Source organism: Pristis pectinata, chromosome 15 (assembly GCF_009764475.1).
Source record: "Pristis pectinata isolate sPriPec2 chromosome 15, sPriPec2.1.pri, whole genome shotgun sequence".
Classification (NCBI taxonomy): domain Eukaryota; kingdom Metazoa; phylum Chordata; class Chondrichthyes; order Rhinopristiformes; family Pristidae; genus Pristis; species Pristis pectinata.
The window spans coordinates 34981693-34993947 of NC_067419.1; positions in this window are offsets into that span (position 1 = coordinate 34981693).

Consider the following 12255-nt stretch of genomic DNA (forward strand, 5'->3'; position numbering starts at 1 on the left):
TGTATTATTGATGTTCTGTGCATTTTCTGAACCTATATGATTGTGATGCTGCTTTAAGCAGGTTTTTCATTGTACCTATACCTCACCATATTTGTGCCATGATAATAAACTCAGCTGGACTTAAATATTCCCTATAACAGCTCACAGTCGTCTTTCTTTAAAATCCAGACTCATGTCATGACCTCTACCACCAAGAAGGAAAAGGACAGTGAGTGCATGGAAACACCACCACTTACCAGTTCCCTTCCAAGTCACTCACTGCCCTGATTTCAAAATATATCACCCATCCTTCATTGTTTCTGGATCTATATCTTTGAGTCCCCAGCCCAACAGCATCGTGAGAAAATCTTCACCAGTGAATGCGGGCTCACTCTTAAGTTTTAAGAATAAATTGGATAGATACATGGATGGGAGAGGTCTGGAGGGTTATGGACTGGGTGCAGGTCAATGGGACTAGCAGAATAAAGTTTCGGCACAGACTAGAAGGGCTGAATGGCCTGTTTTCTGTGCTGTAGTGTTCTATGGTTTTATGATTCATGAAGGTGTCCCACCAAAAACTTCTCAAGGGCAGTTAGGGATAGGTAATAAATAGTGGCCTTGATAATGGTGAATATTTCTCATAAAATTAATATGCAAAAATACTTTATTGTTCATAACAGTATTTTCAGAGAATCTGCCCTCCATCTCCTTCCCGGCATTTCTCTGCTTCCAGTCCCAATTTAGTGGAATGCATTCCACCTCAACTCCCCTTCCTCACTAATATCTGATGAAATTATGGCCCACCTTTTTAAGGAGTTCAGGGATGCCAAGAGCCTGTTAGCAGCCAATAGCCAGGATGTCTAGTGTACCAAGTATATTCTTATTTTGTTCTTACTTTTTCATAAATTTTCTAAATAAAGTACCTCAATATAATTAAAGCTTCATGGACCCCCTGTTGTCTTTGTTGCACATCCAAGAGTGTGGTCTATTCCAACTAAGCATCATTAATGTATTATGTGCTCAATGCAGTAGCAAGAGCCCATTGACTTCAACTAAACCATATTTCAGAAATGCTGTTCAATGTGCATATGTTTCTACATCACACATTTAGTATAGAAAAAGGATGAACTTCTAGGCCTATTTAATCTGAACAGTTGCTTTATTCATGACTATATTTCCCACATTGTAATACGTGAATTTGATCCTTTATGTACTCAAGTTTGATTCAACTTACTTTCCATTAAATATCTTCATGTCCAAGCTATCATCTCATTCCTTTCTTTTAGTCTTGTCCCCATTAATAATTGATTCATTTGATTTTCTTCTGTTCTCTTTACTTCTGCTTTTTGTTAAATTCTTTATTTATCATTCTCACTGTTCTTTCATCTGTATTTTATCACAATTTTCACTTCCCTCTTATTTATTCTGCCACCTCATCAACATCCTCCCATCTGCTGTTGAGGAATAATTACAGGAAGTGGAGTCATTTGATCTATTTCCTGCCATGTGCAGCATAGCAACAAGGAAGAGATTGTTCATCACTGATGTCCAGGATTGCTATGGGAGAACTCAGGGACATTTCAGATTCAGTTGGTCAAAATGACTACGCAATTGATTGATTGATTGCACAGGTCTGTATTAGATTTAAAGTATTCTAATAAACATTTTCTGAATTAATGTTTCAGGCAGTGAAGTAGTTTGCAAGACTGCACATTTGCACCCTCTAAGGTCCATTGAAATCGTTTGTCACACACTCCTCGTGCTTCTTGATGTGATCCAGGAAGTTTGCTAAGGGTTGATTTTTAACAACCCCCTATTCATTGGTGGGAGATGAGAACAAATTTATGGCATCAACATATAATGTCTAGCCTTCAAATCAATTAGGCTGAATGGACATGATAATGATACTCATGGCAACTTTAGTTCAATTATTTACATGTAGAAGAAATTAAAAAGAAAAAGTGTTCAAAATGCTCAAATGATCATATAGCATCTGTGGAGAGAGTCATAAAGTTAACATCTGGGGTCAGTTCTGATGAAGGGTCTTTGATCTGGAATATTAACTATGTTTCTCTTTCTACAAATGTTGCCTTACCTGCTGGGTATTTCTTGCATTTTTAATTTTTATTTCTGATATCCAGCAGTTGAAATGAATGCTTGTGACTTTCATTGGAGCATAGAAGAGCCAGAAAATAGCTTCAGGACTGTTCACAGATTCAGTGACTTCTCCCAGGGTGCCAGACTGAGGGCTGTAGAGCAGGGCACCATATTCCCTGGAGATGGTGCAAAGAACTCTGCCAGGGACACCAAGGATGTCTGGCACTATACTCAGTTGGGAAAACAGTTTGACCTCTCAAGAAACTGCCAACCTGGCGTTTTCCAACATGCTACCAGAAAGGTTGGTCTGTAGGTCACTGTCCAGTTTCTGGTGTTAAATCACTTTTCTCATATTGATCCCTCCCAAACAAATTTGCTCACACACCCAGTCACTCGCGGGGTTAAAATTCCCTTTTGAACTAAGGGCCCTGCTTCGTATTGGTCTGGATCCTAACATGTTAGAATGCACACCAATCCCAGAATAAGATAAGATATCTTTATTAGTCACATGTACATCGAACTACACAGTGAAATACATCTTTTGTGTAGTGTTCTGGGGGCAGCCTGCAAGTGTCGCCACGCTTCCGGCACCAACATAGCATGCCCAGAATTTCCTAACCAGTACGTCTTTGGAATGGAGGAGGAAACCAGAGCACCCGTGGGAAACCCACGCAGACATGGGGAGAACGTACAACCTCCTTACAGACAGTGGCCAGAATTGAACCTGGGTTGCTGGCGCTGTAACAGCGTTACGCTAACCGCTACACTACTGTGCCTGCCCTCTTACCTTTATCTGTTAATGTAGCATTACCCAGGGTTGAGCTAAAAGCCTTGAAACTTTAATTACTATCCTGAAATTAAGACAAGCTCCCAGCTTTTGTCTAGTCGAAGAATGATACCCTGGCAGAAATTTTCACATTCAAGAATAGGATGGTTGAGGTCGAGTAGGTGGAAGGAGGAAAAAACATTGCAGCCTCAATCTGCCTCCAACTGAGGTGCATTCATTGTCTGATTCAATGAAATTTATTGGCAGAGTCATTGCCTATATCAGACTGTTTTAAGGTTAACACATTTAATGTAATAGTAAATGGAAATGAGAAAATGTTCAATTCATTTTAACAGCCCTTTGAAATGAATGCTTCCAGCAAGGTGTCCACAGGCCACAGGAGACTTACCTGGGAAAGGGAAATAAATGTAAGGTGAGAAATAAAGGACTGCAGATGCTGGAATCTAGATGAAAAACACTATGATGCTGGAGGAACTCAGCAGGCCAGGCAGTAGCTGTAGAGAAACGCTGGTGGTCAACGTTTCGGGTCAGGACCCCCCTTCAGGACTGTAAGGAGCACTCACTGGCAGGAGAAAAGGAGTTAGCCATATGGGCTGTCAAGCTTGCGCAGTCAACCCAAAAGTTATGTCTGTGCTTCCACATTAACTCCTCTTTCCCACAGTCTTCCCAATTCCCATGATTCCTTTCATAACCAAAAGCACATTCTTTTTTATTACTTGTTCCTATGACATGGATTCTCCTGCCTCCTCTTTGGAGTGACAGGAATATAAGCGAAAATGAAAAAGGACAATAGATTTCCTACTCTGAGGAACACTCGTGAATCTGACATTCAAATCCTTTCATTGTCAACAATACTGATTTTGGTTTGTCATTTCAGGTTTATTTAATTGCTTGAATAAAAATTCCCCAGGTGCTTTGGTAGGATTTGAGCTTATGTTTCCAGATCAATAGCCCTGACCTCTGATTACTGCTCAGTGTCGATCTTCGTCCAGATTTACAAAAACTCGATATGGTTGATACTTTCAAAGATTTACAGTGAAGAAGTTTCTCTTCAACTCATTCTTAATTGGGTGATTTGTGAATCCATGATCATTTCCACTTTTTAATTGCAGGGGGTTTCCAAGGGGACAGAGAAAATGCTTCAAGAATGTTCTCAAGGTCTACTTAAAAAGATGTAGCATCCAGATCAAATCAAAGGAATCCCTGGGCCAAAAATTGCTTGAATTGGTGAAGGCACTGACTAACTCAAGTCTTTTAGACAGGAGCATGTGCAGTCAAAGCAAAAATGGTACAAAGAGGGCCAAACTACCCAAACAACCCACCTGTGGCAGAGACTGCAGGTCCCACATTGCCCAACCCAAACCACACAAAACTAGAGTGTGGAGGAACAGAGGGACCTTGGGGTCCACGTCCATAGATCCCTCAAAGATGCCATGGTACTGGCCTTCATTAGTCAGGGGATTGAGTTCAAGAGCCGCAAGGTAATGTTGCAGCTCTATAAAAACTCTGGTTAGATCACACTTAGAGCATTGTGTTCAGTTCTGGTCACCTCATTATGAGAAGGATGTGGAAGCCTTAGAGAGGGTGCAGAAGAGATTTACTGGGATGTTGCCTGGATTAGAGAACATGTCTCATGAGGATAGGTTGAGCGAGCTAGGGCTTTTCTCTTTGGTGCGATGCAGGATGAGAGGTGACTTGATAGAGGAGTATAAGATTATGAGGGGCATAGATAGAGTAGACAGCCAGCATCTTTTCCCCAGGGCGGCAATGGCTAATACCAGAGGACATCAGTTTAAACTCAGAGAAGGAAAGTTTAGGGGAGATGTCAGAGGTAGGAGAGTGGTGAGTGCCTGGAACGCACTGTTGGGGGTGGTGGTATAGAGGCTGATACAATAAGATACCTTTATTAGTCACATGTACATCGAAACACACAGTGAAATACATCTTTTTGGGTAGTGTTCTGGGGGAAGGCCGCAAGTGTCGCCACACTTCTGGCACCAACATATCATGCCCACAACTTCCTAACCTGTACGTCTTTGGAATGTGGGAGATAACCAGGGCACCCAGAGGAAACCCACGCAGGCATGGGGAGAACGTACAAACTCCTTACAGACAGCGGCCGGAATTGAAACCGGGTCGCTGGTGCTGTAAAACATTACGCTAACCGCTACACTACCATGCTGCCCTCATAAAGAGGGATGGACAATGCGAGCATCGATCCCGCTACCTCTCGCATGCTAAGCAAGCGCTCTACCATTTCAGCTAATTCCCCAGCATAAAGTCAGTGCCTGAACAGGGATTTGAACCCTGGACCCTCAGATTAAAAGTCTGATGCTCTGCTGACTGAGCTACCCAGGGACATTTGAAAGACTCTTAGATAGGCACATGGAAGTAAGTAAAATGGATGGTTATGGACTGTGTAGGAGGGAAGAGTTAGATTGATTAGGGAGTAGGTATTTATATATGTCGGCACAACATCGTGGGCCAAAGGGCTTGTTCTATGCTGTACTGTTCTATGTTCTAGAGTGGAAGCAAGTCATCCTAGACTTCAAGCTACCACCAGAGTTGACTTATCTGAACTTAAACTTCCCAGCTCAGAACTGAACAGGTTTTCATTCATCTTTTATCAGGTTTATGAATACTAGTTTAGTAATTAATCACAAATACCATTCCGGTTGCAGCTGTGATAGGGGTGTGGAAGGGAAAGTCCGGGACTGTTGTTTGAAGAATTGCAGTTTGATGAGTTGTGATGTACAGCCTGGCCAGATAGAGGCATTTTAGAGGACAACCCCTTTCTCTTTGTTCTTCCCATTATCTTCCTCCAAATTCTCCCCACCTGCTACCCCACAGTTGCTCAATGTACGACTGGTGACAGGGGGCAAGTCCACACAGTGATGATATTGTGCCATCATGAATCTTGACAACAACCTGCCTCAGTTCTGCTCCAAGCCAGGATAGATGAGTGAATTGTTGTCAGAACAATGTAAGATGTGCTCTCTTACATGTTGTGTTGTACTGTGAGTTTCATTGTATGCAGATTGCCCATGTTGCCTATTGGTTGTTAGCTGGAGTCACAAATCATGTCATCAGCAACTAGCCCTTCGTTGGTCAGTAGCCTTTTACTTTGTCGTAGTGGTTCAGATGCAGATGGCCCAGCAGACTACTGAAGAATGAGGACTTCATCGCTGCTGCCAATGTGCTGGGCATTGACAGGGCGGTGTAAACCCACTCGCCAGCTGAATATAAAGAGTTTGGGATCATTTAGGGTTGCAGTATATCGGAGAGTTGACCCTTGCTCTTTGCCACCACCCCTCACATGATGGACTACAAGAAGTCAGGGTCACCATAGAGCAGACTGCAACCCTAGCGAAGCTGTGCATTCATGTCACCTGCTTGTCTTCAGCAAGAGGGAATTAAATGCAGTTGCTTCTCGCTGAATTTCCAGAACGTCAGTGACCTCCTTTATGTAACAGAGAATGACAAGCTGTGAGATGCCTCAAATATCAACTTCTGCCTGGAAGGATTTTAATTCATAAAAATTCATTGTCACAATGACCTTGACAGCCACTGCTGGAGAGCCTGGCTTTGCAAACTGATTGATGTCCTAATCTGCATATCTCTGGCTGGCAATAGTCACATTTACACTTACATCAATATGGTGACCAGTGTGATTCATGCCACATTGGAGGCTGTAGTGGGTCATTGAGTCAGGATCACCAAAAGTAATCATCATGCATTGACTGAAAGTTATTGAAGGAGAGGTTTATATGCAGTACAGCATGTGCCTCAGTAGGGCCTATTTTAATCATGGACTCACCACAAGGGAATTCTGCTAAGTTGCTTCTGTGCACCAGCTCTGTGCACCAACAAATAATGCACTTGTATCTAATCAAAATAAAATAAGATAAGATATTTTTATTAGTCACATACACATCGAAACACACAGTGAAATAAATCTTTTGCATAGAGTGTTCTGGGGGCAGCCCGCAAGTGATGTCACGCTTCCAGCGCCAACATAGCACGCCCACAACTTCCAAACCCGTATGTCTTTGGAATGTGGGAGGAAACCAGAGCACCCGGAGGAAACCCACGCAGACACGGGGAGAACATACAAACTCCTTACAGACAGCGGCCAGAATTGAACCCGGGTCACTGGCACGGTAATAACGTTATGCTAATTGCTACAGTACCGTGACTCCAGGGGTCAAATTGCTTACAACCCAATGGCATGAACATTGAATTTTCCACCTTCAAGTAACCCACATCCCCCATGTTCTTCTCCCACTCACACTCACCTGTCCACTAAGTTTCTTTTCTGTTTGTTCATCTTTCCCATCCCTTCCCCCCTCTCCCCTCCCCATCTGGTTCCACCTATCATCTACCAGCCTCTATTCCACCCCCATGTATTGCTATATACTGGCAATCTTTCCTCCTCTCTCTCAGTCCTGTTGGAGGGTCGTAACCCGAAACATTGACATAGAATCAGAATCAGGTTTATTATCACTGACATATGATGTGAAACTTGTTATTTTGGGGCAAGAGTACAGTGCAAGACATAAAACTCTATAAATTACAAAAATAAATAAATAGTGCAAACAAAAGGAATAATGAGGTAGTGTTCATGGGTTTATGGATTGTTCAGAAATCTGATGGCAACGGGGAAGGAGCTGTTCCTAAATCTTTGAGTTTGGGTCTTCAGGCACCTGTGCCTCCTCCCCGATGGTAGTAACAAGAAGAGAGCATGTCCTGGATGATGAGGGTCCTTAGCGATGGATGCTGCCTTCTTGAGGCACCACCTCTTAAAGGTGTCCTTGATGGTGGGGAGGGTTGTGTCCAATGGAGCTGGCTGAGTCTACAACCCTCTGCAGCTGCTTGCGATCCTGTGCATTGGAGGCTCCATACCAGGCTGTGATGCAACCAGTCAGAATGCTCTCCACCGTACATCTGTAGAAGTTTGCAAGAGTCTTTGGTTACATACCAAATCTCCTCAAACTCCTAATGAAGCAGAGCCGCTGGCGTGCCTTCTTTGTGATTACAACAATGTGTTGGGCCCAGGATAGATCCTCTGAGATGTTGACCCCCAGGAACTTGAAACTGCTCACCCTTTCCACCGCTGACCCCTCAATGAGGATTGGTATGTGTTCTCCTGACTTCCCCTTCCTGAAGTCCACAATTAGTTCCTTGGTCTTGCTGACGCTGAGTGTGAGGTTGTTGTTGCGACACCACTCAACCAGCCGATCTATCTCACTCCTGTACACTTCCTCAACGCCGTCTGAGATTCTACCAACAAAGGTGGTGTCATTGGTGAATTAATAGATGGTGTTTGAGCTGTGCCTAGCCACACAGTCATGAGTGTAGAGAGAGTAGAGCAGTGGGCTAAGCACACATCTTTGAGGTGCACTTGTGTTGATTTTCAGCGAGGAGGAGATGTTATTACCGATCCGCACTGACTGTGGTCTCCCATTAAGGAAGTCGAGGATCCAGTTGCAGAAGTAGGCACAGAGGCCCAGGTTTTGAAGCTTGTTGATTAGTACTGAGGGGATGACAGTGTTGAACGCCAAGCTGTAATCAATAAACAGCAGCCTGATGTATATTTTGCTGTTGTCTAGGTGCTCCAAAGCAGAGTGAAGAGCCAGTGAGCCCTTTGCATCCATGGATGCCGCTTGACCTGCTGAGCTCTTCCAGCATTCTGTTTCTGTACAATTTTAAGACAAATGAAGTAGATGAATTTTTATGGATGCACAGTACCCAATTTTGAATGAAATGACAGAACAGAAATGCACAAAATACTCAAATTCTGCCATGTTACTAATAGCATTATCAATCTGGTAGTCTATCTCTCTCTGCTTAAATGCAACATTTATGTTCAATGATGTTTTGGTATTGGTTTATTATTGTCACATGTACCGAGGTACAGTGAAAAACCTGTCTTGCATACTGATCGTACAGGTCAATGCATTACACAGTGCAGTTACATTGAGTTAGTACAGAGTGCATTGAGGTAGTACAGGTAAAAACAATAACAGTACAGAGTAAAGTGTCACAGCTACAGAGGAAGTGCAGTGATGTATACTTCTCTGCTAGCTGCTAAGCAGAATCTGAAGATGTATGGGAAAAAAAACGTGCAAGCATTAAACAACTTAAAATCTAGTACTTGGATAATGTAGAGAATGTTCCAGTAAAGTTTACGATTTACATGTTGAGGCCACTTATTTTGAGTTGTACTTGAGATACTGTTAATATTACATGCTCCAAGCCCCAATGATTTCTTCCTCTTGTGCTTCAATGACCTACAGAACTGAAAGTCTGCATTGATTTAACCAACCAATTCACACTCCACCTGCTTTATACTGACCCCAAAAACAATGCCTCTTGGCATAACAGATGGTAATATTCCTTTGCTGCTCCTCCTCCAGCAATATGTCTCAGGTTTCATCGTTATGAAAATGGCTCAACAAGGAGGATATTCAATGATTGTTATGAGTTGGCTTTGCATTATGTTCCTCGCCCTCATACTGTGATCCTATTAACACTTGCTTACTGTAGAGGATAACTCCTGAAACGAATTATTGAAGGCCACAACAAAAATTTTAACTTGTTAAAAAAAAAATCTTGACCCAAATGTAAAGTTGCAGTTAAAAGATGTGGATCTGAAGCTTAATGGCCATCAATTAAGGAAGAGATTTAAATTCATAATGACAATAACAATAGCAGTATAACATTTAACTAATGTTAGTCTGTTGAGGGCTCATATACAGATTGTATACTTAGCTATAACATGATTAAAATGTTCAATGACGTGACACATTGCAGTAAGTAATGCTTGACGGTGTATTAATATCCCAAATTACAATGTTCATAAACTTTAAGCTGTTTAACACAAGCAAGTATTTTTTCTCATACAACTTCAGCTTATACTTTGTAGCTAGCAAAAATATACATCGTTGCAAATAAATATCACATTTTGGGGTCATTTTGCATCTGGAAACACATGCATGCTGGGTTATACTGCAATCACAAAGAGAAAGAGAGTGAGAGAGACAGAGATGGAGAGAGGGAGAAGGGCCACCAAGATGGTAAAGCTATTAGTAAAGGTTAAAAGATTCTTTGGTGAGAAATTCTGGCCTTATTCCAGGAGAATCGTTCAACTAAGCAATTAGAATGAATTTTTGAATGAATCTTCCAGAAGAAAAGAAAGCATAATAACTTTATAACAAACCAAAGTTTTAGAAGTAAATTGTATATGATTTGTTCCATCACTGACTGGGTCACTGATCTGTTCATCTATAAAAACCCTAATCACTACAGTTTAGCAACACTGTGACCACTTTGATCACTTTGCAGTAAAATGGACTTTGGTTTGTTTTTGTTCTAATTGTGTTCTTTCGTGTAAAAATTGTGTATAATTTATGTTTAATTCATATTTTTCTTGTGAATGCTGCTTCTATGATGCTATGTGTCTGTGATGCTGCTGCAAGTTTTTCATTGCACCTGCGCATACATGTACTTATGCAAATGACAGTAAACTCGACTTTGACATTGACGAATTTGTTCATTGACAAAACCACGTTGTAAACCTAAGAAACAGAATGTGTTCTGTGGAGTGCTATACCGGTGCAGAAAATAGATTTTAATTTGAATAAAATTAATTGCAGACAAAAAAACTGCTTTTAGATCCTGTTTCCTAGCCAGTGTGCTCTACACCTCCAGCAAGATATACAGAACAGAACAGATCAAAAAAGGATATTCTTGTTGTGAAATTTAACTGAGAGGAAGAATAATACTTTCAAACATTTACATTATTTTGATGCTGGAAATATTTAACTAATATTACTCTGTAGCGGGCTCATGCACAGGTCTCATACAGTTTTTCTGTAACATGATCAAAGTCATCAACAACATTACACATTGCAGGAAGTAATACTTGACTGTATTATTTTCTTTAGGTCGTGATGTTACTTTCAGTTAAGAATATTTATCTATAAGTTCATTAATTACTACTTCAGAAAATATGTCTCATTGGTAGAAGGATTAGAGAGGAGATGAGAATAAAAATTGTTCACTCTACTATTAGATGGTACCACAACTAGTCAACACAAATAAAGTATTTGTGCTTAAAGGGCATCTACTGATCTCACACATGTCTAGAAATCCTGTGACATTTGCAGGCATCTACAGCTCACTGGGTTGTACTTTCATCTCTACATTAGCATGAGGGGAAAGGAGTTCACTTCCTAATGGATGCCCAGGCAGAAACTTTCATTACGTTTACAAATTAACTGGATGAGCATTGATTTATTGGCCATGGATCTAGAGTTGGGAAGTGGGATTAACCTAAAGTTTGCCTTTGATCGGCTTGGACAGAATGGGCCAAGTGGCATCCTTCTGTCCTGTAAATTTCCATGATCAAGTCCACAAGGAACACATGTTAAAAGAGGTTCCAATTAGAATGATCAAAAACAATTAAAAACCCATCTAATGTCCTCTTTACTTGATTATTCCTCTGATTCTTCTATTGTATTTTTCTTACCAAGAGACCACAGAGCAAGTGTTCATCATATTGAAAAGGTGTGCAGCCTCGGATGCCGAGATGAGAAGATGTCTTCTAAACCTGGTCAAGGCCTCCAGGAGAGGCGAATTGCAGCCTACAAACACTTCACCTTCAAGTTTCACCTCCATCAGCACACTTACTACAATTAACTCTATGAAACTGGACCTTATGAACTTAACAATTTGCAGTATTCAATACATGTCAGCACCATGTAATCCTTCCCTAGTCTCCAACAGTCTCCTCAGGCAGACCTCCACCAAAAGAAGCCTCTGAACAAAATCTCTGAAGGGAGGAGGAATGTCAAGAAATGTAGAAGCAGATCTTCATTATAGAAATAGTTAGTGTGGAGGCCAACTCAAAATTATACCATACTCTACAGGAAGTCCATAAATGGAAACACTTCATGCAACCCTGTTAGTTGGACAGCTACAAGAAAGAAACCTCTGACACAAATTTCCTACCTCTACATGTACACACATTGATCCAAAAACCATACATCCCCTGATGCACCTCCATTGCTTGGTGAGCCTACGCACTGCAGAGCAACGGGCATATCCCTCAGCATTAACAACAGGGAGGATCATGGATAGAATAACAGCTCCAACAACCTGACATCAATCCCACCCTCAAGTGTTTGCCTGTGACTGCATGGCTTTCCTCAGTGTGCTCCAGTTTGGTCCCACATCCTAAAGACATGTAGGTTGGTAGGTTAATTAGCTACTGTAAATTGTCCCTCGTGTGTAGGTGATTTGAGAATCTGGTGGCATAATAGGATTAGTGTAAAGGGGTGCTTAATTGTCAGCATTAACTCAACAGGTCAAAGGGCCCCTTGTCATAAGAA